Raw genomic sequence first — 19,561 nt, 5'->3', positions numbered from 1 at the left:
CTTATTGCTTTGGTTTGGGACCTAAGTCCTCTGCTGCTCAGCATTAGGTAAATGGGCTGCTCAGCATTAGATAAACTGTCTGCGCTTTCTGTGGATTCCCCAAAATCACCTTGCTCTTTTCTACAGACCTCCTCCAGCTCCCCATGTATGCTACCTTTGACTTGAAGTACCTTTCAAGCTACTTCTGCACATCTATTAATTTGGAGCTCTGATTTCCTCCTTCAGTAAGCTCCCTTGCCTCCTATATTTCAGAGATTTTTATACGCTTTTGAGACTGACACAATTCTAGGCTTTTGTGGATTTATTAATAGTATTTTTCTATTTATAGAAATCTGGGTGGGATGTGGAGTTAGAATGTACATTTATGTTTTAGTACTTCTAACAGCATTCAACAATGTTTATGTCAGGGTAATTTTAAATTTATATTTGGTGTATTTTTAAACTTTTCTATAATATATATACATTAATTAATTATATTTTTAACTATAAAAGTAAATAAAGTATTCTTGTATAAAATCAAAAATGAACCTTTCTCTTTTGACCCCTACTTGCAATCCCACTTCTCAAAGTTAACCACTGTGTAGATGATAATTTCACAATCATGGTACTATTGACATATAAGCCAGATAATTCTTTGTTATGGGGAGCTGTCCTATCCATTGTGAGATGTTTAGCATCATCCCTGACCCCACACCAACTAGATATTATTAGCAACTGCCAAGTTGTGACAAACAAACATATCTTCAGACATCATCAAGTGTCCCTGGGGGGCAAGATGATCTGTGGTTGGAAACTACTGGTCTAGATTTATTTCTATGAACTTGTAAACAAACAAACATGTACATAGAATAAAAGTTAAATAGGAAAATAACTCATTATACTGAAATAGTACATAATAAAACCTGCTGGCTTATGAGACTTTAAAGTCAGCATTTCCAAAAGTATAGTCTTTGAACACTAGCTTGATGCCAAAGTGTTACATAAAAAAACAATGTGGTCAGGTAAACTTGGGTAGCACTGAGTTAACAAAATTAAGCTGTGTTCTTTCTTATATGACTACTCTGAAACTTTAACTTTCTACCTTGCCTTGTGAATCTCCAGAAGGGAGATATAGTTGTACTGTTTCCCAAGTTTATATGGCTACAGAATCTTTAGTTCATGGAGCATTTCATAGGACTAATGTTTTGTGGAAATCCATTGGGCACTGGGAGACTTTACACTGATTCTTTAAATGTAAGAAAGTCCATGGCAGTTTTTAACCAAATATAAAGCTGAAACAATAAACCACCACCAACAAAAACCAGAACTATGTAAAGCAGGTTTTAAAACAAATATAAAGCTGAAACAATAAAAAACAACACAGAAGGATTTTGTGTTCCCAGTATTCTTCTATCTCCCTACTCTGTCCTAACCACACTAAGGAAAATCAAACCATATGGTTTAACAGATGAATGAGACAGAAGCAAACAGACTGGCAGGCCCACTTGTCATACAGAAGGTATATGACTGTTTTACTGGTGGGCCAGTTATTTAAGGAATGCCACAGGCTGTTGCCAAAGGATTAAAGGATACTAATAACATTTTAGAAGAGGCTTATCTCATGAGAGGCCATAATAGTTCATACTTCCCCCTCCTCAAGATTCCAGGCCACCTATCTTTTTCTCTGTCTTTGTTTGGAAGAGGTGGATAAAGTTACTATTAACATCTTCATCAAAATTATAATGGTGCAAATGGTAATTTTATAACCTTCATTGTCTTTCCAATCATTCAATGGAATTTTTTAAATATTAAAAGAAGAATCTTTATTAGAGAAAGACAAATAAATAAAAATCTTTTATAATGTTTCCATCAGAATTGTAGCCACTGTTCATTTGTGGTAGCTCTGAGGCATTTGTTGTTGTTGTTGCTAGACCAGACTCAGACTGGACTACAGGGAGTGGGGGAGAGGTGCATTGCAAATAGACGCTATGTATTCATATGAGGGTAGCCTGAGGTCAGTGGGTGTTCTGCAGTATGAAAGGAAGTAGGGATATAAATAAGCACATTTATGTCTTCCTGTCCTTTCCTTTCCTCATGAAGGAAATAAAAAGATGAAAGTAGGCTGAAAAAAACCCCAAAAGCTGAAGATATAAGATGTACAAGGGAATATTCTTGGTATTGCTGCATAATTTCCAAGCTGATTATTCAATGTTTAGAATTATGAGAAATAGAAACCAATGGAAAAGAGGCAAATATATAAATTCACATGTTTCATTCCGTGGAAGGAGGCCAGGAAGAGTGAAGTCAGTTTCATTTTTATCTAAATAATCTCAATTTCCATTTTCTAAAGAAAAGCAGAATTATGAGAAGAGGAGCCTGTGTTACACATATTTATTCTTATATATATTGTCACCAGAGGGCACTAGTAAATGTTTATGAAAGCAAAAACTCCAAAATTTACGGGAGATAGAGTGCAAAGCTGTAAGTATAAATCCTAGTTGTCTATTAGCCACTCTATACTTTTTATTTTTGTATCTATAAATTGAAATACTTACAACTATCCCTAAATGGAGGTCTACAAACTGAAAATGTTGTAACTACTCTAAATGAAGGATTCAATTTTCTAATCAAAACTATGTTTTAAATTCAGAGTAATCAAAAAGAGGAGCCAACTAGACACAGCCAGGAAGAGCTTCCCCCACTGGGGGACCAGACCAGCAAGAAAACTGGCACACTCCAAGCAGGTTATTGAAAGGAAGGCATTGAATGTGGACAGAGGATGATGCGGATGGTAGACTGAAGGATGAAGAAGCTGGGAACCCTGCATTGGGTTGCTGAGCACTAGATCTCGTTTCTGATCCCGAGTAGCTCCTGGGGAAAATGTGAGTTAAATAGGTATGGAGTTGGCCCATTCTTACCAAAGACCTCTGGAATCCTAGCTGCAGGAGACTTTATGGCCCCGTGGACATTTGAGCTGGCAGGGAGAGCTGCTTGGAGAGTTGGCAGGAACAGGAGTCCAGCCTGCATGGAGCTCACATAGTTTGGCTCAGGAATAGCTGCAGTAGAGCATGGACAGGGACACCCATCCCCCAAGGCTTGCCATGCTCCTTCAGGTAGCTTTGGCCTTTGTTGATTGTTGGACCTGGACAGAGCAGGTCTATCTTGCCACATGGGACAGAGCCAGTCTGATTTGGGTGTCCCTTGTCTGCTGGTCTCTCCCAGGGTTCATGCAAGGCTGCACTCACTTACAGCACAGCCTCAGATGCCTAACTGGGGTGCTTCTCAGTGGCCACCACCATAGCTTGTTTGCTGGTAGACACTGCCTAACCATGAGAGAGCTTTTGCAGATGGACCCAGCCAGTGCGCATCTGCTTGCAGCCTTCCCCCAACACTTTGCTGGTGTATGCACATGTGTGTGTGAACTGCATTGCTGCTGTCCTACAACTAGCACATGCATGTGCACAGTCCACCACCCTGCTGCTGCTCTGCTGTTGTCTGCATGTGCTTTGACCTTATTGCCATCCCCCGATAATGAAGTGCTTTTGCAGGCACCCCCCACATCAGAGTGGTGTTGCCAGCAGCAACATCTCAGATCTTTTAGCACAGAAGGTACTCAACCTCAAGGAGCCAGGAAAAAAAGCTGTGGGCCTGGTCTCAGCCCCTAGGGTTGGAGCACACAGCCTACAAATGCTGAGCTGAGCCTTGGCCCACTGAAATTATTAAGAAATAAAGTCAGTGAACTAAACCCAACTGATACCACAGTCAAACCCTCAAAGGCATCAAAGGATATAAGAGCAAAAAGCCCCACTGGAAGAATGTCACCTTCAAAGATTAAGGAAACATCAGCTCACACAGATGAGAAGGAACCAGCACAAGATCTCTGGAAACTCAAAAAGCCAGTGTCTTCTTACCTCCAAATGACTGCACTAGCTTCCCAGCAATGGTTCTTAACCAGAATTAAATGGCTGAAATGACAGACATAGAATTCAAAATCTGGATGGCAATGAAGATCGTCGAAATTCAGGAGAAAATTGAAACCCAATCTAAGGAATCTAAGAAATACAGTAAAAGGATTCAAGAGCTGAAAGACAAAATAGCCATTTTAGGAAATAATCAAGTTGATTTGATAGAGCTGAAAAACTCACTACAATAATTTCTTAATACAATTAGAAGTATTAGTTGGTGCAAAAGTAATTGCAGTTTTTGTCATTACTTTTATATGGCAAAAACCACAATTACTTTTGCACCAACCTAATACTAACAGCAGAATAGACTAAGCTGAGGAAAGAATCCCATAGCCTGAATACCAGTTCTTTGAATCAACTCAGTCATTTAAAAACACAGAAAAAATAATTTTAAGAAATGACCACAATCTCTGAGAAATATGAGATTTTGTAAAGAGACCAAACATATGACTTATTGGCATCCCTGAAAGAGAAGGAGAGAGAGCAAGCAATTTGGAAAACATACTTAAGAATATTAACCATGAAAATTTCCCCAGCCTTGCTAGATATGTTGACATTCAAATTCAGGAAATTCAGAGAACCCATCAAGATACTATCCAAGATGACCATCCCCAAGGAAATGGTCATCAGATTCTACAAGGTCAAAGTAAAAGGAAAAATATTAAAGGCAGCTAGAGAGAGGGGGCAGATCACCTTCAAAGAGAATCCCATCAGACTAACAGCAGACTTTTAGCAGAAACTCTACAAGCCATAAAAGATTGGGGATGTATATTTAGCATCCTTAAGGATAATCAATTCCAACCAAGAATTTCATATCCAGCCAAACTAAGGAGAAATAAAATAATTTTCAGATAAGCAAATGCTAAGGGAATTCATCACCCCTAAACTTGCCTTATAAGAGGTTCTTAAAGGAATGCTAAACATGGAAACAAAAAGACCATTACTGCCAGCACAAAAAGAAACTTAAGTACATAGACCATTGACACTATAAAGCAACTATAATCAAATCTACATAGAAACCAAAACCAACATAATAGGATCAAATCCACATCATGTCAATATTAACCTTAATTGTAAACAGGACAAATGTCCCACTTAAAAGGCACAGAGTGGCAAGTTGGATGAAGCAGCATGGACCAACTGTATGCTGTCTTCAAGAGACCCATCTCACATGCAATGACACCCATAGGCTCAAAGTAAAGAGATGGAGGAAGATCTATCAAGCAAATGAAAACAGAAAAGATCAGGAGTTGCTATTTTTATTTCAGACAAATAGACTTTAAACCAATAATAATAAAAAAGGACAAAGAAGGGCATAGCATAATGATAAAAGTTTCAACTCAACAAGAAGACTTAACTATCTTAAGTATATATGCATCCAACACTGGAGCATCCAGATTCATAAATCAAGTTCTTAGAGACCTATGAAGAGATTTAGATAACCACACAATAATAGTAGGAGACTTAATCACCTCAGTGACAGTATTAGATAAGTGAGGCAGAAAATTATCAAAGATATTTGAGATCTAAAACAGATATATTAGGACCTAAACTCATCTGTTGTAAACAGAGTTAAGAGGAAAGTTTACAGCACTAATCACCTAATCACCCACATCAAAAAAGGAAGATCCCAAATTAACAACCTAGCATCACCTAGAGGAACTAGAAAAACAAGAGCAAACCGATCCCAAAGCTAGTAGGAGAAAAGAAATAACCAAAATCAGAGCTGAACTGAATGAAATGGAGACATAAAAATCCATACAAAGACCAATGAAACCAACAGTTGGTTCTTGAAAGCATAAGATTGATAGACTACTAGCTAGAATAATGAAAAACAGGTAAGATCCAAATAAATGCAATCAGAAATGACAAAGGGGACATTACCACTGACCCTATAGAAGCAAAAAAACCCTTGGAAACTATTAGGAATACCTCTATGCACATAAACTAGAAAACCTAGAAGAAATGAATAAATTCCTAGAAATGTACAGCCTCCTAAGATTGAACCAAGAAGAAATTGAAACCCTGGACAGATCAATAAGGCATTATGAAATTGATTCAGTAATAAAAATCCTACCAACCAGAAAAGGTCCTAGACTAGAAGGATTCACAGCTGAATTCTACCAGACATAGAAAGAAGAGCTGGTACCAATTCAGCTGAAACTATTCCAAATAATTGAGGAGGAGGGTTCCCTCCCTAACACATTCTATTAGGCCAGCATCATGCTGATACCAAAGCCTGGTAGAGACACAGCAAAAAAAGAAAACTTTAGGCCAGTATTCCTGATAAACATAGATGCAGACATTCTCAACAAAATACTAGTAAACCAAGTCCAGCAGCACATCAAAAAGCTAGTCCACCATGATCAAGCAGGCTTTATTCCTGGAATGCAAGGTTGGTTTAACATACCCAAATCAATAAATGTGATTAATCACATAAACAGAACTAAAAACAAAAAAAAGATCATCTTAGTAAATGCAGAAATGGCTTTTGATAAAATTCAATATTCTTTCATGTTAAAAATCCTCAATAACTAGGTATACCTCAAAATGAGCCATCTATGACCAACCCACAACTGACATCATACTGAATGAGCAAAATCTAGAAACATTCTCTTTGAGAACTGGAACAAGGCAGAGATGCCCACTTTCACTATTCCTATTCAGCATAGTACCAGATTCCTAGCCAGAGCAATCAGGCAAGAAAAAGAAAATAAGGCATCCAAACAGGAAGAGAGAAAGCCAAACTATTTTTGTTTACAGGTGATATGATTCTATAACTAGAAAACACCATAGCCTCTGCCCTAAGGCTCCTAAGGTCTGACAAACAACTTCAGCAAAGTTTCAAGATACAAAGTCATGATACAAAAATCTGTAGCATTTCTATACATGAATAACATCCCAACTGAGTGCCAAGTAAAGAACACAATCCTATTAACAATGGCCACAAAAAGAATAAAACACTTAGAAATATAGCTAGCCAGAGAAGTGAAGTATCTCTATAATGAGAATTACTAAACACTGCTGAAAGAAATCAGAGACAACACAAACAAATAAAAAAAAATTCCATATCATGGACAGGAAGATTCAATATTGTTAAAATGGTTATACTTCCTGATATAGTTTGGCTGTGTCCCCGCCCAAATCTCATCTTGAATTGCAGCTTGCTTAATTCCCATGTGTTGCAGGAGGAACCCGGTGAGAGATAATTAAATCATGGGGGCAGTTTCTCTCAGACTGTTCTCATGGTAGTGAATAAGTCTCATGAGATCTGATGGTTTTATAAGGGATTTCCCCTTTCACATGGCTCTCATTCACTCTTGCCTGTTGTGTGTGAGATATGCCTTTTGCTTTCCACTGGGATTATAAGGCCTCCCCAGCCACATGGAACTGTGAGTCCATTGAACCTCTTTTTCTTTGTAAATTACCCAGTCTCAGGTATGTCTTTATCAGCAGCATGAAAATGAACTAATACAGTAAATTGGTACCAGGAGTGGAGTGCTGCTGTAAAGATACCTGAAAATGTGAGAGTGACTTTGGAACTGGGTAACAGGGAGAGGTTGGAACAGTGTAAGGGGCTCAGAAGAAGACAAGAAAATGTGGGAAAGTTTGGAACTCCCTAGAGACTTGTTGAATGGCTTTGACCAAAATGCTGATAATGACATGGACAATGAAAGCCAGGCTGAGATAGTCTCAGATGGTGATGAGGAACTTGTTGGGAACTGGAGTAAAGGTGACTCTTGCTATGTTTTAGCAGTGACCTTTTGCACCTGCCGTAGAGATTTGTGAAACTTTGAACTTAAGGGAGATGATTTAGGGTATCTGGTGGAAGAAATTTCTAAGCAGTAAAACATTCAAGAGGTGATTTGAGTGCTGTGAAAAGCATTCAGTTTTAAAAGGGAAACAGATCATACAAGTTTAGAAAATTTGTAGCCTGATGATGTGGAGGAAAAGAAAAACCCATTTTCTGAGGAGAAATTCAAGCCAGCTATAGAAATTTGCATAGGTAACGAGGAGCCAAATGTCAATCACCAAGACAATGGGGAAAATGTCTCCAGGGCATGTCATAGGGCATTCATGGTCTGCCCTATCATCATAGGCCTGGAGGCCTAGGAGGATAAAATGGTTTCCTTGGCCAAGCCGAGGGCCCCCCCGGTATGTGCAGCCTAGGGACTTCATGCCCTGCATCCCAGCCACTCTAACCATGCCTAAAAGGGGCCAAGGTACAGCTCGGTCTGTGGCTTCAGAGGACGCAAGCCCCAAGTCTTGGCAGCTTCCATGTGGTGTTGAGCCTGTGGGTGCACAGAGGTCGAGAATTGAGATTCGGGAATCTCTGCCTAGATTTCAGAGGATGTATAGAAATGCTTGGATGTCCAGGCAGAAGTTTGCTGCAGGGGCGGGGCCCTCATGGAGAACCTCTGCTAGGGCAATGCAGAAAGGAAATGTGAGCTTGAAGCCCCCACACAGAGTCCCCACTAGGGTACTGGCTAGCAGAGCTGTGAGAAGAGGGCCACCATCCTCCAGACTCCAGAATGGTAGATCCACTGACAGCTTGCATCATGCACCTGGAAAAGCCACTGACACTCGACATCAGCCCATAAAAGCAACTGTACCCTGCAAAGCCACAGGGGCAGAGCTGCCCAAGACCATGGGAACCCACCTCTTATATCTGCATGACCCAGATGTGAGACATGGAGTCAAAGGAGATCATTCTGGACTTTAAGATTTTATTGCCCCACTGAATTTCAGACTGCATGAGGCCTTTAACCCCTTTGTTTTGGCCAATTTCTCCCATTTGGAATGAGTGTATTTATTCAATGCCTGTACCCCCATTTTATCTAGGAAGTAACTGAACTTGCTTTTGGTTTTATAGGCTCACAGGTGGAAGGGACTTGCCTTGTTTCAGATGAGACTTTGGACTGTGGACTTTTGAGTTAATACTGAAATGAGTTAAGGCTTTGGGGGACTGTTGGGAAGGCATGATGGGCCTTGAAATGTGAGGGCATGAGATTTAGGAGGGGCCAGCAGTGGAATGATATGGTTTAGTTGTGTACCCACCCAAATCTCATCTTGAATTGTAGCTCCCATAATTCCCATGTGTTGTGGGAGGGACTCAGTGATAGATAATTGAATCGTGGGGGCAGTTTTTTCCATACTGTTCTTGTGGTAGTGAATAAGTCTCAAAAGATCTAACAGTTTTATAACTGGTTTCCCCCTTTGCTTGGCTCTCATTTTCTCTTGCTGCTGCCATGTAAGACTTGCCTTTGGCCTTCTCCCATAATTGTGAGGCCTCTCTAGCCATGTAGAACTCTGAGTCCATTAAACCTCTTTTTCTTTATAAATTACTCAGTCTCAGATATGTCTTTATCAGTAGAATGAAAATAGACTAATACATTGTCCAAAGCAATGTACAGTTCAATGCTATTCCTGTTAGACTACCAATGAAATTTTTTACAGAATTATAAAAAACTATTCCAAAATACACATAGAACCAAAAAAGAGCCTGAATAGCCAAAGCAATTCCAAGGGAAAAAAAAAAAACAAACACGAAAAACCAAAAAACAAAACTAAAACCAAAGGCATCACACTCCCTGATATCAAAGTATACTATAAAGCTACAGTAATCAGAACAGCATGGTAATGGTACAAAAACAGAGGCATAGACCAAAGAAACAAGTGTGAGGACCCGGAAATAAAGCTATGTACCTACAATGATCTGATCTTCGACAGAAGTGACAACAATAAGCAATGGAGAAAGGAGTTCCTGGTCAATAAATGCTGGGATAACAGGCTAGCCATATGCAGAAGATAAAAATGGGACACCTTCCTTACGTTATATATAAAAATTAACTCAAGATGGATTAAAGACTTAAATGTAAAACATAAAGCTGCGAAAATTCTGGAAGAAAACCTAGGAAATACCATTCTGGACATAGATCCTTGCAAAGATTTCATGATAAAGACTCCAAAAGCAATTGCAACAAAACCAAAAATTGACACGTGGGACCTAATTAAACTAAAGAGTTTTTGTACAGCAAAAGAAACTATTAATAAAATAAACAGATAACCTACAGAATGGGAGAAAATATTTGCAAACTATTCCTCTGACAAAGGTATAATATTCAGAATCCATAAGGAACTTAAACAAATCAACAAGCCAAAAAACAGTCGTGTTAAAAAATGGGGCCAGGCACTGCAGCTCACGCCTGTAATCCCAGCACTTTGGGAGGCCAAGGCAGGCAGATCACAAGGTCAGGAGGTCGAGACCATCCTGACTAACATGGTGAAACCCCATCTCTACTAAAAATACAAAAAATTAGCCTGGCATGGTGGCATGCGCCTGTAGTCCCAGCTACTTGGGAGGCTGAGGAAGGAGAATGGCATGAACCTGGGAGGCAGAGCTTGCAATGAGCCGAGATTGCACCACTGCACTCCACCCTGGCAGAATGAGACTCCATCTCAAAAAAAAAAAAAAAAAAAAAAAAAAAAAAATGGGCAAAGGACATGGACAGACACTTCTCAAAAGACATACATGTGGCCAACCATATGAAAAAATGCTCAACATCACTAATCATCAGAGAAATGAAAATCAGAACCACAGTGAGATACCATCTTACACCAGTCAGAATGGCTATTACTAAAAAGTCAAAAAATTACAGATGTTGGTGAGTTTGCAGTGAAATGGGAAAGTTTATACACTACTAGTGAGAATGTAAATTAGTTCCTAGCTACTTTGGAAAACAGTTTGGTGAATTTTCAAAGAGCTCAAAGCAGAATTACCATTTGACCCAACAATCCAATATTTGGGTATATACCCAAAGGAATATAAACTGTTCTACCAAAAAGACACAGGCATGTGCTTATTGCAGCACTATGCACAAAAGCACAGGCATGGAATCCACCTAGATGCCCATCAGTGGGGGACTGGATAAAGAAAATGTGGTACATAAGCACCATGGAATGCTACACAGCCATAAAAAAGAACAAAATCATGTCATTTGCAAGATGCAGCTAGAGGCCATTATTCCTAACAAATTAACACAAGAAGTGTTGTCATCCCTGCTCCTACTCCGGGCTGTGGGGTCAGTGCAGATATTCAGTCATGAAGTCAAGGTAGGGACTTCTCCTGCAACGTGGCCGGCAAGACTGTTTGTGTTGCGAGGGCTGGACTTCCAGGTGATTTTACAACAAGATGCTGCTCTCCACAGGGATGCTTGTGTTGTCAGTCACACAAGTCTACACCATCTTGACTGTCCAGCTCTTTGCATTCTTAAACCTACTGCCTGTAGAAGCAGACATTTTAGCATATAACTTTGAAAATACATCTGACATTTGATGACCTTCCTGCAAGATTTGGTTATAGACTTCCAGCTGAAAGTTTAAAGGGTTTTTTGATTAACTCAAAACCAGAGAATGCGTGTAAACCCATAGTGCCTCCACCAGTAAAAGATAATTCATCTGGCACTTTCATTGTGCTAATCAGAAGACTTGATTATAATTTTGATACAAAGATTTTAAATGCACAGAGAGCAGAATACAAAGCAGCCATAGTTCATGATGTTGATTCTGTTGACCTCATTAGCATGGAATCCAACGACATTGAGGTACTAAAGACAACTGACATTCCATCTGTCTTTATTGGTGAATCATCAGCTAATTCTCTGAAAGATGAATTCACATATGAAAAAGGGGGCCACCTTGTCTTAATTCCAGAATTTAGTCTTCCCTTGGAATGCTACCTAATTGCCTTCCTTACCATAGTAGGCATCTGTCTCATCTTTATAGTCATTTTCATGTTTTTGGCTATTACAAATAAAGCTGACATGGACATTTGTTTTATGGAAATATGCTTTCATTTCTATTGGATCACAAATTTTTTCCAGGATAGACATAGAGCTAGAAGAAACAGACTTCATAAAGATCAACTTAAGAAACTCCCTATACATAAATTCAAGAAAGGAGATGAGTACGATGTATGTGCCATTTGTTCAGATGAGCAGGAAGAGGGAGACAAGCTCAGAATCCTTCCCTGTTCCCATGCTTATCACTGCAAGTGTGTAGACCTTTGACTAACTAAAAACCAAAAAAACCTGTCCAGTGTGCAAGCAAAAAGTTCCTTCTCAAGGCAATTCAGACTCTGACACAGATGGTAGCCAAGAATAAAATGAAGTGACAGAACATACTCCTTCAGTTAGACTTTTAGCTTCTGTCAGTGCCCAGTCATTTGGGGCTTTGTCAGAATCCCGCTCGCATCAGAACATGACCAAATCTTTAGACTATGAGGAAGATGACCATGAAGATACCAACAATAGTGATGAAGAAAACGAAACTAATGAACATAATGTTGTGGTCCAGTTGCAGCCTAATAGTGAATGGGATTACAACATAGCAAATACTGTTTGACTTTCAGAAGATGATTGGTTTATTTCCCTTTAAAATGTTTAGGTATATACTTTAGTTTGATTTTTTTACTCCCTTCAAAGATTTCCATAGAAATAACTTATTTTTTAGTATTCTACAATTTAATAAAATTGCTGAAAAAGGACTTTTGATCTGGTGTTTATCTGCAAGAGTGTACTTCTTCACTGATAATAATAGACTGGTGCTGTAACTCAAGCATCATTTCAGCTCTTCTTTTGGAATGAAAGTATAGCCAAAACAACAACAACAACAAAAAGTCTTCAGTATAGCTTTCAATTAAGACCTAGATCACAGTATTTAAGTGTTTTGCATTTTGTACGTGAGGTCAGTGCTACAGCTACCTAGCATGAAATAACGCAGCTTCTACCTCCATAAAGTTACCTAGAGTTTTTGAGTTGGAATATGTTCTGGCATTTACCCGACCTTCCATCATTAGTGAGAGGCAACAAGGTAATTCAGTGTCTTTCCTCCTATCGGCACATTGAAGCTCAAAGCAGTCTTTTCCCTTTCTGTTCCAAAGAGTCTTATCCTGACAGGAGCAGTCTATACCAGTGCAGATTTCAACACTTTTTTTTTTTTTAAACGTTTTAATTACTATAGTGTTATGTGGAGATTTGATTCAATAACTAAAGTAATGTCTCTGAACTTTACTTACTAAATTTCAGTATCCTTAAGAGTTTTGTGGTATTGTTATCAAAGCAAAAAGAAAATGCTGCATAAAAATACCAAACTTCAACAACTGTTAATGCTCAGATCATGTAGCTCTTAATAAATGGCATCTTATGCTAATTAGCCCTGCTAAACTATGCACAGAGGAAATTATTCAAGTATTGGATTTGAAAGTAAGTGACTTATGTTTAACAGAACTAATGATGTCTTGAAACAATGTATTATGAAAAGCTAAATTGTATTATACATCATTGTAATTATGTAGAAAATGTAGACTAATGTATAATCAAAATACTTATACAATTTTTATATGGCCTTGTATGAGGGGAGTTTGAATGTTAATAAACGTGTTTTCCACTCTACAATCCAGTTAAAAAAAATTAACGCAAGAACAGAAAACCAAATACTCCATGTTCTCACTTATTAGTGGGACCTAAACATTGAGTGCACATGGACACAAAGAAAGGAACAGTAGACACCAGAGCCTACCTGAGGGTGGAGGATGGGAGGTGGAAGAGAACTGAAAAGCTACCTATTTGGTATTGTGCTCACTACCTGGGTGACAAAGTAATTTGTACACTAGACCAGAGACATGCAACTTACTCATATAACAAACCTGCACATGTATCCTAGAACCTAAAATAAAAGCTGGAAAGAAAAATAAAATCATGTCATTTAGCAATAAGTATACTTAACAAAAACATAAAATTATTTGTTCATGAAGACTACAACACAATGGTCAAAGATTTTTCTATCACATGACCAATGGCCCCTGAAATTCAAGAAGGTACATTCAACAAAATGAACTAATAAAATTTCATGCAAAAACTTTGCTTGTAAAAAACCATAAGCCTCGGATTGTTTTTGGTGAAATGTGCTATCTCTTCAACTGCAAATTCCTAGTATCAGCATTCTAAAGTAATTGAGTTATGAAATTAAATTGGATTAATAAAGAAATAAGTAAAATAATTCAAATGGCTTTTGATATAATTATTTATAACATAATAATTGTTATGGAAATCTTAATTTAAAAAAGAAGTCTTATTTTTGAGGGTCACTGGTGGTCCCTGTGTTAATCTTATGGTGCCATGTTTCTGGAGCCTCTTACTTATGTTCCTCATCTATCAGCTTTATGGTATATCCAGATTTCTTTGATGTATCCAAAGACAATGTGGCTATTTGGAGAGAAAAAGGTAGAGTGGGGTGAGGTTCAGAGGGTTGAGAATGTAAAGCAATATAATATCCTTTGGACAATAAATATCAAAAGAAAGATTTACCCTCCATCAAAATAAAAAAGGAAAGCGTAGATATAATTGAAGTTATATAACACGTTTCAAAGGAATATATACCTGTGTGTTTTATAACATACTAGATATATGTTATCTAGTATATATTTATTATGTATTATATATAATTATATAACCTAGTATATATCTTTGTAATCATTTTGTACAAAACTAGAGTTAATAAAAATGTTTATTTTGAAATATTAAAAGTATAGTTTGCCTAAACATTAATTGTAAATTTACTAAAGTTACTGATATGATTTGGCTGTGTCCCCACCCAAATCTCATCTTGAATTCCCATGTGTTGTGGCAGGGACCTGGTGGGAGGTAATTGAATCATGAGGGCAGGTTTTTCCCATGCTGTTCTCATGATAGTAGGTCTCACAAGATCTGATGGTTATTATAAGCGGGAGTTTTCCTGCACAAGCTCTCTCTTTGCCTGCAGCCATCCATGTAAGACGTGACTTGCGGCCGGGCGCGGTGGCTCACGCCTGTAATCCCAGCACTTTGGAAGGCCGAGGCGGGCGGATCACAAGGTCAGGAGATCGAGACCATGGTGAAACCCCGTCTCTACTAAAAATAGAAAAAATTTAGCCGGGCGCAGTGGCGGGCGCCTGTAGTCCCAGCTACTCGGGAGGCTGAGGCTGGAGAATGGCGTGAACCCGGGAGGCGGAGCTTGCAGTGAGCCGAGATTGCGCCACTGCACTCCAGCCTGGGCGACAGAGCGAGACTCCGTCTCAAAAAAAAAAAAAAAAAAAAAAAAGATGTGACTTGCTTCTCCTCGCCTTCTGCCATGATTGTGAGGCTCCCCCAGCCATGTGGAACTGTAAGTCCAATTAAACCTCTTTCTTTTGTAAATTGCCCAGTCTCAGGTGTGTCTTTATCGGCAGCATGAAAACGGACTAATACAATTACACATAACTTTATGTATTTATTTATGTTTACAAATGAAGCAAGAAAAAAACTTTAGCATTAAAGGTGCTAACAGTATTTTAATAAAACAGAAGAAAGTAATTCTGTGTTCAAGACTTGGTGTCAAGCAGATTTGGAGAGGACTTGCTTTCCAGAAATGAAGTGAATGTGAGGGGGAAAAAAGAAAAATAACTAAAATTGAAAACAAAATCTGTTGCATGTACACTTTGTCTCAACTGTCTTCACTGTAGTTAACACTCTTAGCAATTCCTCCTATCTCTAATTTTTCATTTTTATCATCACAATAGACATTAGAATACTATTAAGGCATTCCCTGAAATGAGTAAAACCTCTCTACTTTTATTTCTCTGATAAAATAAACCTGATATAAAAGGGGATAAAAGACTATAGCTTTTCAAAATGGTCATTCTCTTCAGAATTATGCGTGCTGAAAATGCCAGGCCAATTCAGCAACCTTAGACTTGAAGATCTTTTTGATCTGAGACATTGAAACAAAAGCAGGATATTGACTAACCATGTTAATGTGCATAAACTAACTCTGTTTTAGTCAGGAGCTAACCTTAATGCATCCACAAGAAATCCAAAAGAGCCAATGCCAATGAGACATTTGCTTTTATTCCTGAAGATTTTTGGGGATACAAAATAAAGTTTTACCCACAAAAACTCAGAATTTCTCCAGAAAAAGCTTCATGAACCATCTCTTCTCCGAAGAACCTTCTTTCAGCCTCTAGTCATCAGGTATCTCTTCTTTTCCATCTGCCCTCCTGCCCTGATCTGTGTCTAAGAAACTCTTAATTTGTCTTTTTCTCTCCCCACCTCTGTTTTATTTTTCAAATTTATTCCAACATTACAAAGGTTATTCTAGCCTTTGTCTTTTTAAAAATTTTAACAGATTTTTATCGTTAAAAATTTCCTCATGCCTCTTTGCACAATCCCCTCTTTTTACCCCCAGCTTCCATGAATCTCATTTCTCTCTATATGCTGTTGTCTTTCCAGAATGTCATATAATTGGCAATAAAGTATGTAGCCTTTTGTGTCTGGCTTCTTTCAGTTAACACAGTGCTTTAAAATTCATACATGTTACATGTATTCGTGGGTTGTTCGTTTTTACTGGTGGGTAGTGTTGCATTGCATGGATGTACTACAATTTGTTTCTTCATTTACCAGTATGTTTATATGTTGCTATTTTTAGTTTTTGGCTATTATGAATAAAGCTGTCATAAACATTTCCACATAGGTCTTTGTGTGGTCACATATTGTTATTTATTTTGGATGGTTACAAATGAGATTGCTGGTTCATATAATATATTTAACTTTATAGGTACTGTTAAACTATTTTTCACATGAACTATATTATTTTGCATTCTCACTCATAATGTTTGAGATATCCAGTTGCTCTACATCCCTGTCTTGACTTGATACTGTCATTCTTTTGAATTGTAGCAATTCTAGCAAATGTATAGTATGTCTTTGTGGTTTTAATTTACATTTTCTCAATGATTAATGATGTCTAACATCTTGTCATGTACTTATTTGCCCTCTGTGTATCTTCTTTATTTTCATTTTTAATTTGCAAATTTAACACCAAGCCTGGATAATTTTTGTAATTTTTTTTTTGTAGAGATAGGGTTTTGCCATGTTGCCCAGATTGGTCTTGAACTTCTGGGCTCAAATGATCTGCCCTTGTTGGCCTCCTAAAGTGCTGGGATTACAGGTGTGAGCTACTGTGCCTGGGCTATATCCCTTCTTTAATGAAGTATTATTCAAATGGCTTTTAAAATTAGGTTGTGTTTTTATTGTTGAGTCATGAGAGTTCTTTTATTCTAAATATTTTTCTAAAATGTTTAAAGTTTTTTTTGTTTGTTTCTTAGGAATATCTCTATTACAGTAATGTTGCAAGTATTTTTTCCTAGTTTGTCAGTTGTCTTTTTAAAATTTAATTTAATTTTTTTTTTTTTTTTTTTTTTTTGCTGGGAAGAGAAAGTCTCCAGTGTGGACTGAAGGTACCCTTTCTTCCCCTAGTTTATTGTTTGTCTTTGATGTTACTAATGGTATTTCTTGCAATAAAAAGGTTTATTTTTAAATATTTATTTATTTATTTGTTTCTTTGTTTATTTAGAGATGGAGCCCTGCTCTGTCACCCAGGCTGGAGTGCAGTGACACAATCTCAGCTCACTGCAACCTCCACCTCCCAGGCTCAAGCAATTCTCCTGCCTCAGCCTCCTGAGTAGCTGGGATTACAGGCACCCACTACCATGCCCAGCTAATTTTTGTATTTTTAGTAGAGACGGGGTTTCACCATGTTGGACCAGGCTGGTCTCGAACTCCTGACCTTAAGTGATCTGGCTGCCTTTGCCGAGACCAGCTCGGTGGTGGAGACCCTAACCCAGCAGTGCAAGAGGAATTAAAGACACACACACACAGAAATATAGAGTGTGGAGTGGGAATCAGGGGGCTGACAGCCTTCAGAGCTGAGAGCCATGAACAGAGTTTTACCCACATATTTATTGACAGTAAGCCAGTGATAAGCATTGTTTCTGTAGATTATTGATTAACTAAAACGGGAAACAAAGGGATGGGTCTGGCTAGTTATCTGCAGCAGGAACATGTCCTTAAGGCACAGATCACTCCTACTATTGTTTGTGGTTCAGGAATGCCTTAAGCCAGTTTTCTGCCCTGGATGGGCCAGGTATTCCTTGCCCTCATTCTGGTAAACCAACAACCTTCAGCATAGGCGTCATAGCCATCACGAGCATGTCACAGTGCTGCAGAGATTCTGCTTATGTCCAGTTTTGGGGCCTGTGTATAGCCAGATTTGAGGGCCTGTCCCCAACACACCTTGGCCTCCCAAAGTGCTGGAATTACAGGCGTGAGCCACTATGCCTGGCAAAAAATGTTTATTTTTAAATCTGTACTCAAATTTCTCAATGTAAAAAAATTGCCACTGGATTTTGAGTCATAGGAACCTCTCTTAACAATAAGATTTAAAGAGGAATTCACGCATGCTTTCTTCTAGTGAATTCCATTTCTTCTGTCTAATTATATTTTAAAATATTTATATTTCATAATTTGTGAATTTTATTCTTGTATTTGATGTGAAGTCTGCATCTAATTTTATTTTTTCCACAGGATTCATCAGTTGACCCAGCACTATTTATTAAATCTTTGTTCCAGTGATTTGAGATGACATCTTTATCATATATTTAATTTCTACATATATTTGTGTCTTCTCCTGGGCTTTCTATTTAATTTCTGTTAGACTATGCATCAGTACCACATTGCTTTAACTATATGTAGTCTATAGTATGTTTTAATGTAGGATTAAGTCTAAACAGGATTAGTATCCCTTGTAGATTTGTTTTTAGTGCTTTCCTGACAATTTTTGCATATTTGTTTCTTCATATGAACCTTTTTTTTTTTTTTTTTTTTTTTTTGAGATGGAGTTTCGCTCTTTTTGCCCAGGCTGGAGTGCAATGGCACAATCTCAGCTCACTGCAACCTCTGCTTCCTGGGTTCAAGCGATTCTACTGCCTCAGCCTCTCGAGTAGCTGGGATTACAGGCATGCGCCACCATGCCTGGCTAATTTTTGTATTTTTAGTAGAGATGGGGTTTCTCCATGTTGGTCAGGCTGGTCTTGAACTCCCGACCTCAGGTGATCCACCCGCCTCGGCCTCCTAAAGTGCTGGGATTACAGGCGTGAGCCACCGTGCCTGGCCATATGAACTTTTTAAAGATAAACTTTTTATTTTAGAGTAGTTTTAGACTTATAAAAAATTTCAAAAATAGTGCAGAAAATTCCCGATATACTCCACACAGTTTCTCTTTATTATTAACATCTTAAAATAGGATAGTATATTTGTCATGATAATTGCACCAATAATAATAAGGTATTATTGTTATTGGTAATTAACTGAAGTTCATACTTTATTCATATTTCTTTGGTTTTGACCTAATGTTCGTTTTCTGTCCTAGGATTCCATCCTGGATATCACATTATATTTATTTGTCATATCTTCTTAGGCTCCATTTGGCCGTGGTAGTTTTTCAGAGTTTCCTTGTTTTTTTGGTGACCTTGACAGTTTTTAAGAATATTTGGTCAGGTATTTTATAGAAGATCTCACAATTGGGATTTGTTTGATGCTTTCCTCATGATTATATTGGGTTTGGGTTTGAGGGAGGAAAACCAAAGATGGAAAGTGACATACTTACCATATATTGTCAACATGACATCACTGTTCATGTGAACATTGAACACTTGGCAGAGGTAGTTTTTGTCATGTTTCTCCACTGTGAGGTTACCGTTTCCA

At 38.1% G+C, this 19,561-nt stretch overlaps 1 long non-coding RNA gene and 1 pseudogene across 3 annotated transcripts in view; both read left to right on the top strand.

Moving 5' to 3' along the window:
- The window catches only part of LOC139361765 (uncharacterized), a 120,480-nt gene that overhangs the window by 84,317 nt on the left and 16,602 nt on the right, over nucleotides 1-19,561 (top strand). The window lies entirely within an intron of this gene.
- LOC105480081 (E3 ubiquitin-protein ligase RNF13 pseudogene) lies at nucleotides 11,137-12,424 on the top strand (annotated as a pseudogene).

The sequence above is a fragment of the Macaca nemestrina genome, chromosome 2, assembly GCF_043159975.1.
Source record: "Macaca nemestrina isolate mMacNem1 chromosome 2, mMacNem.hap1, whole genome shotgun sequence".
Lineage (NCBI taxonomy): Eukaryota > Metazoa > Chordata > Mammalia > Primates > Cercopithecidae > Macaca > Macaca nemestrina.
Note: the sequence above shows the minus strand (reverse complement) of the source record. Positions and strands in the feature narration are given on the sequence as shown.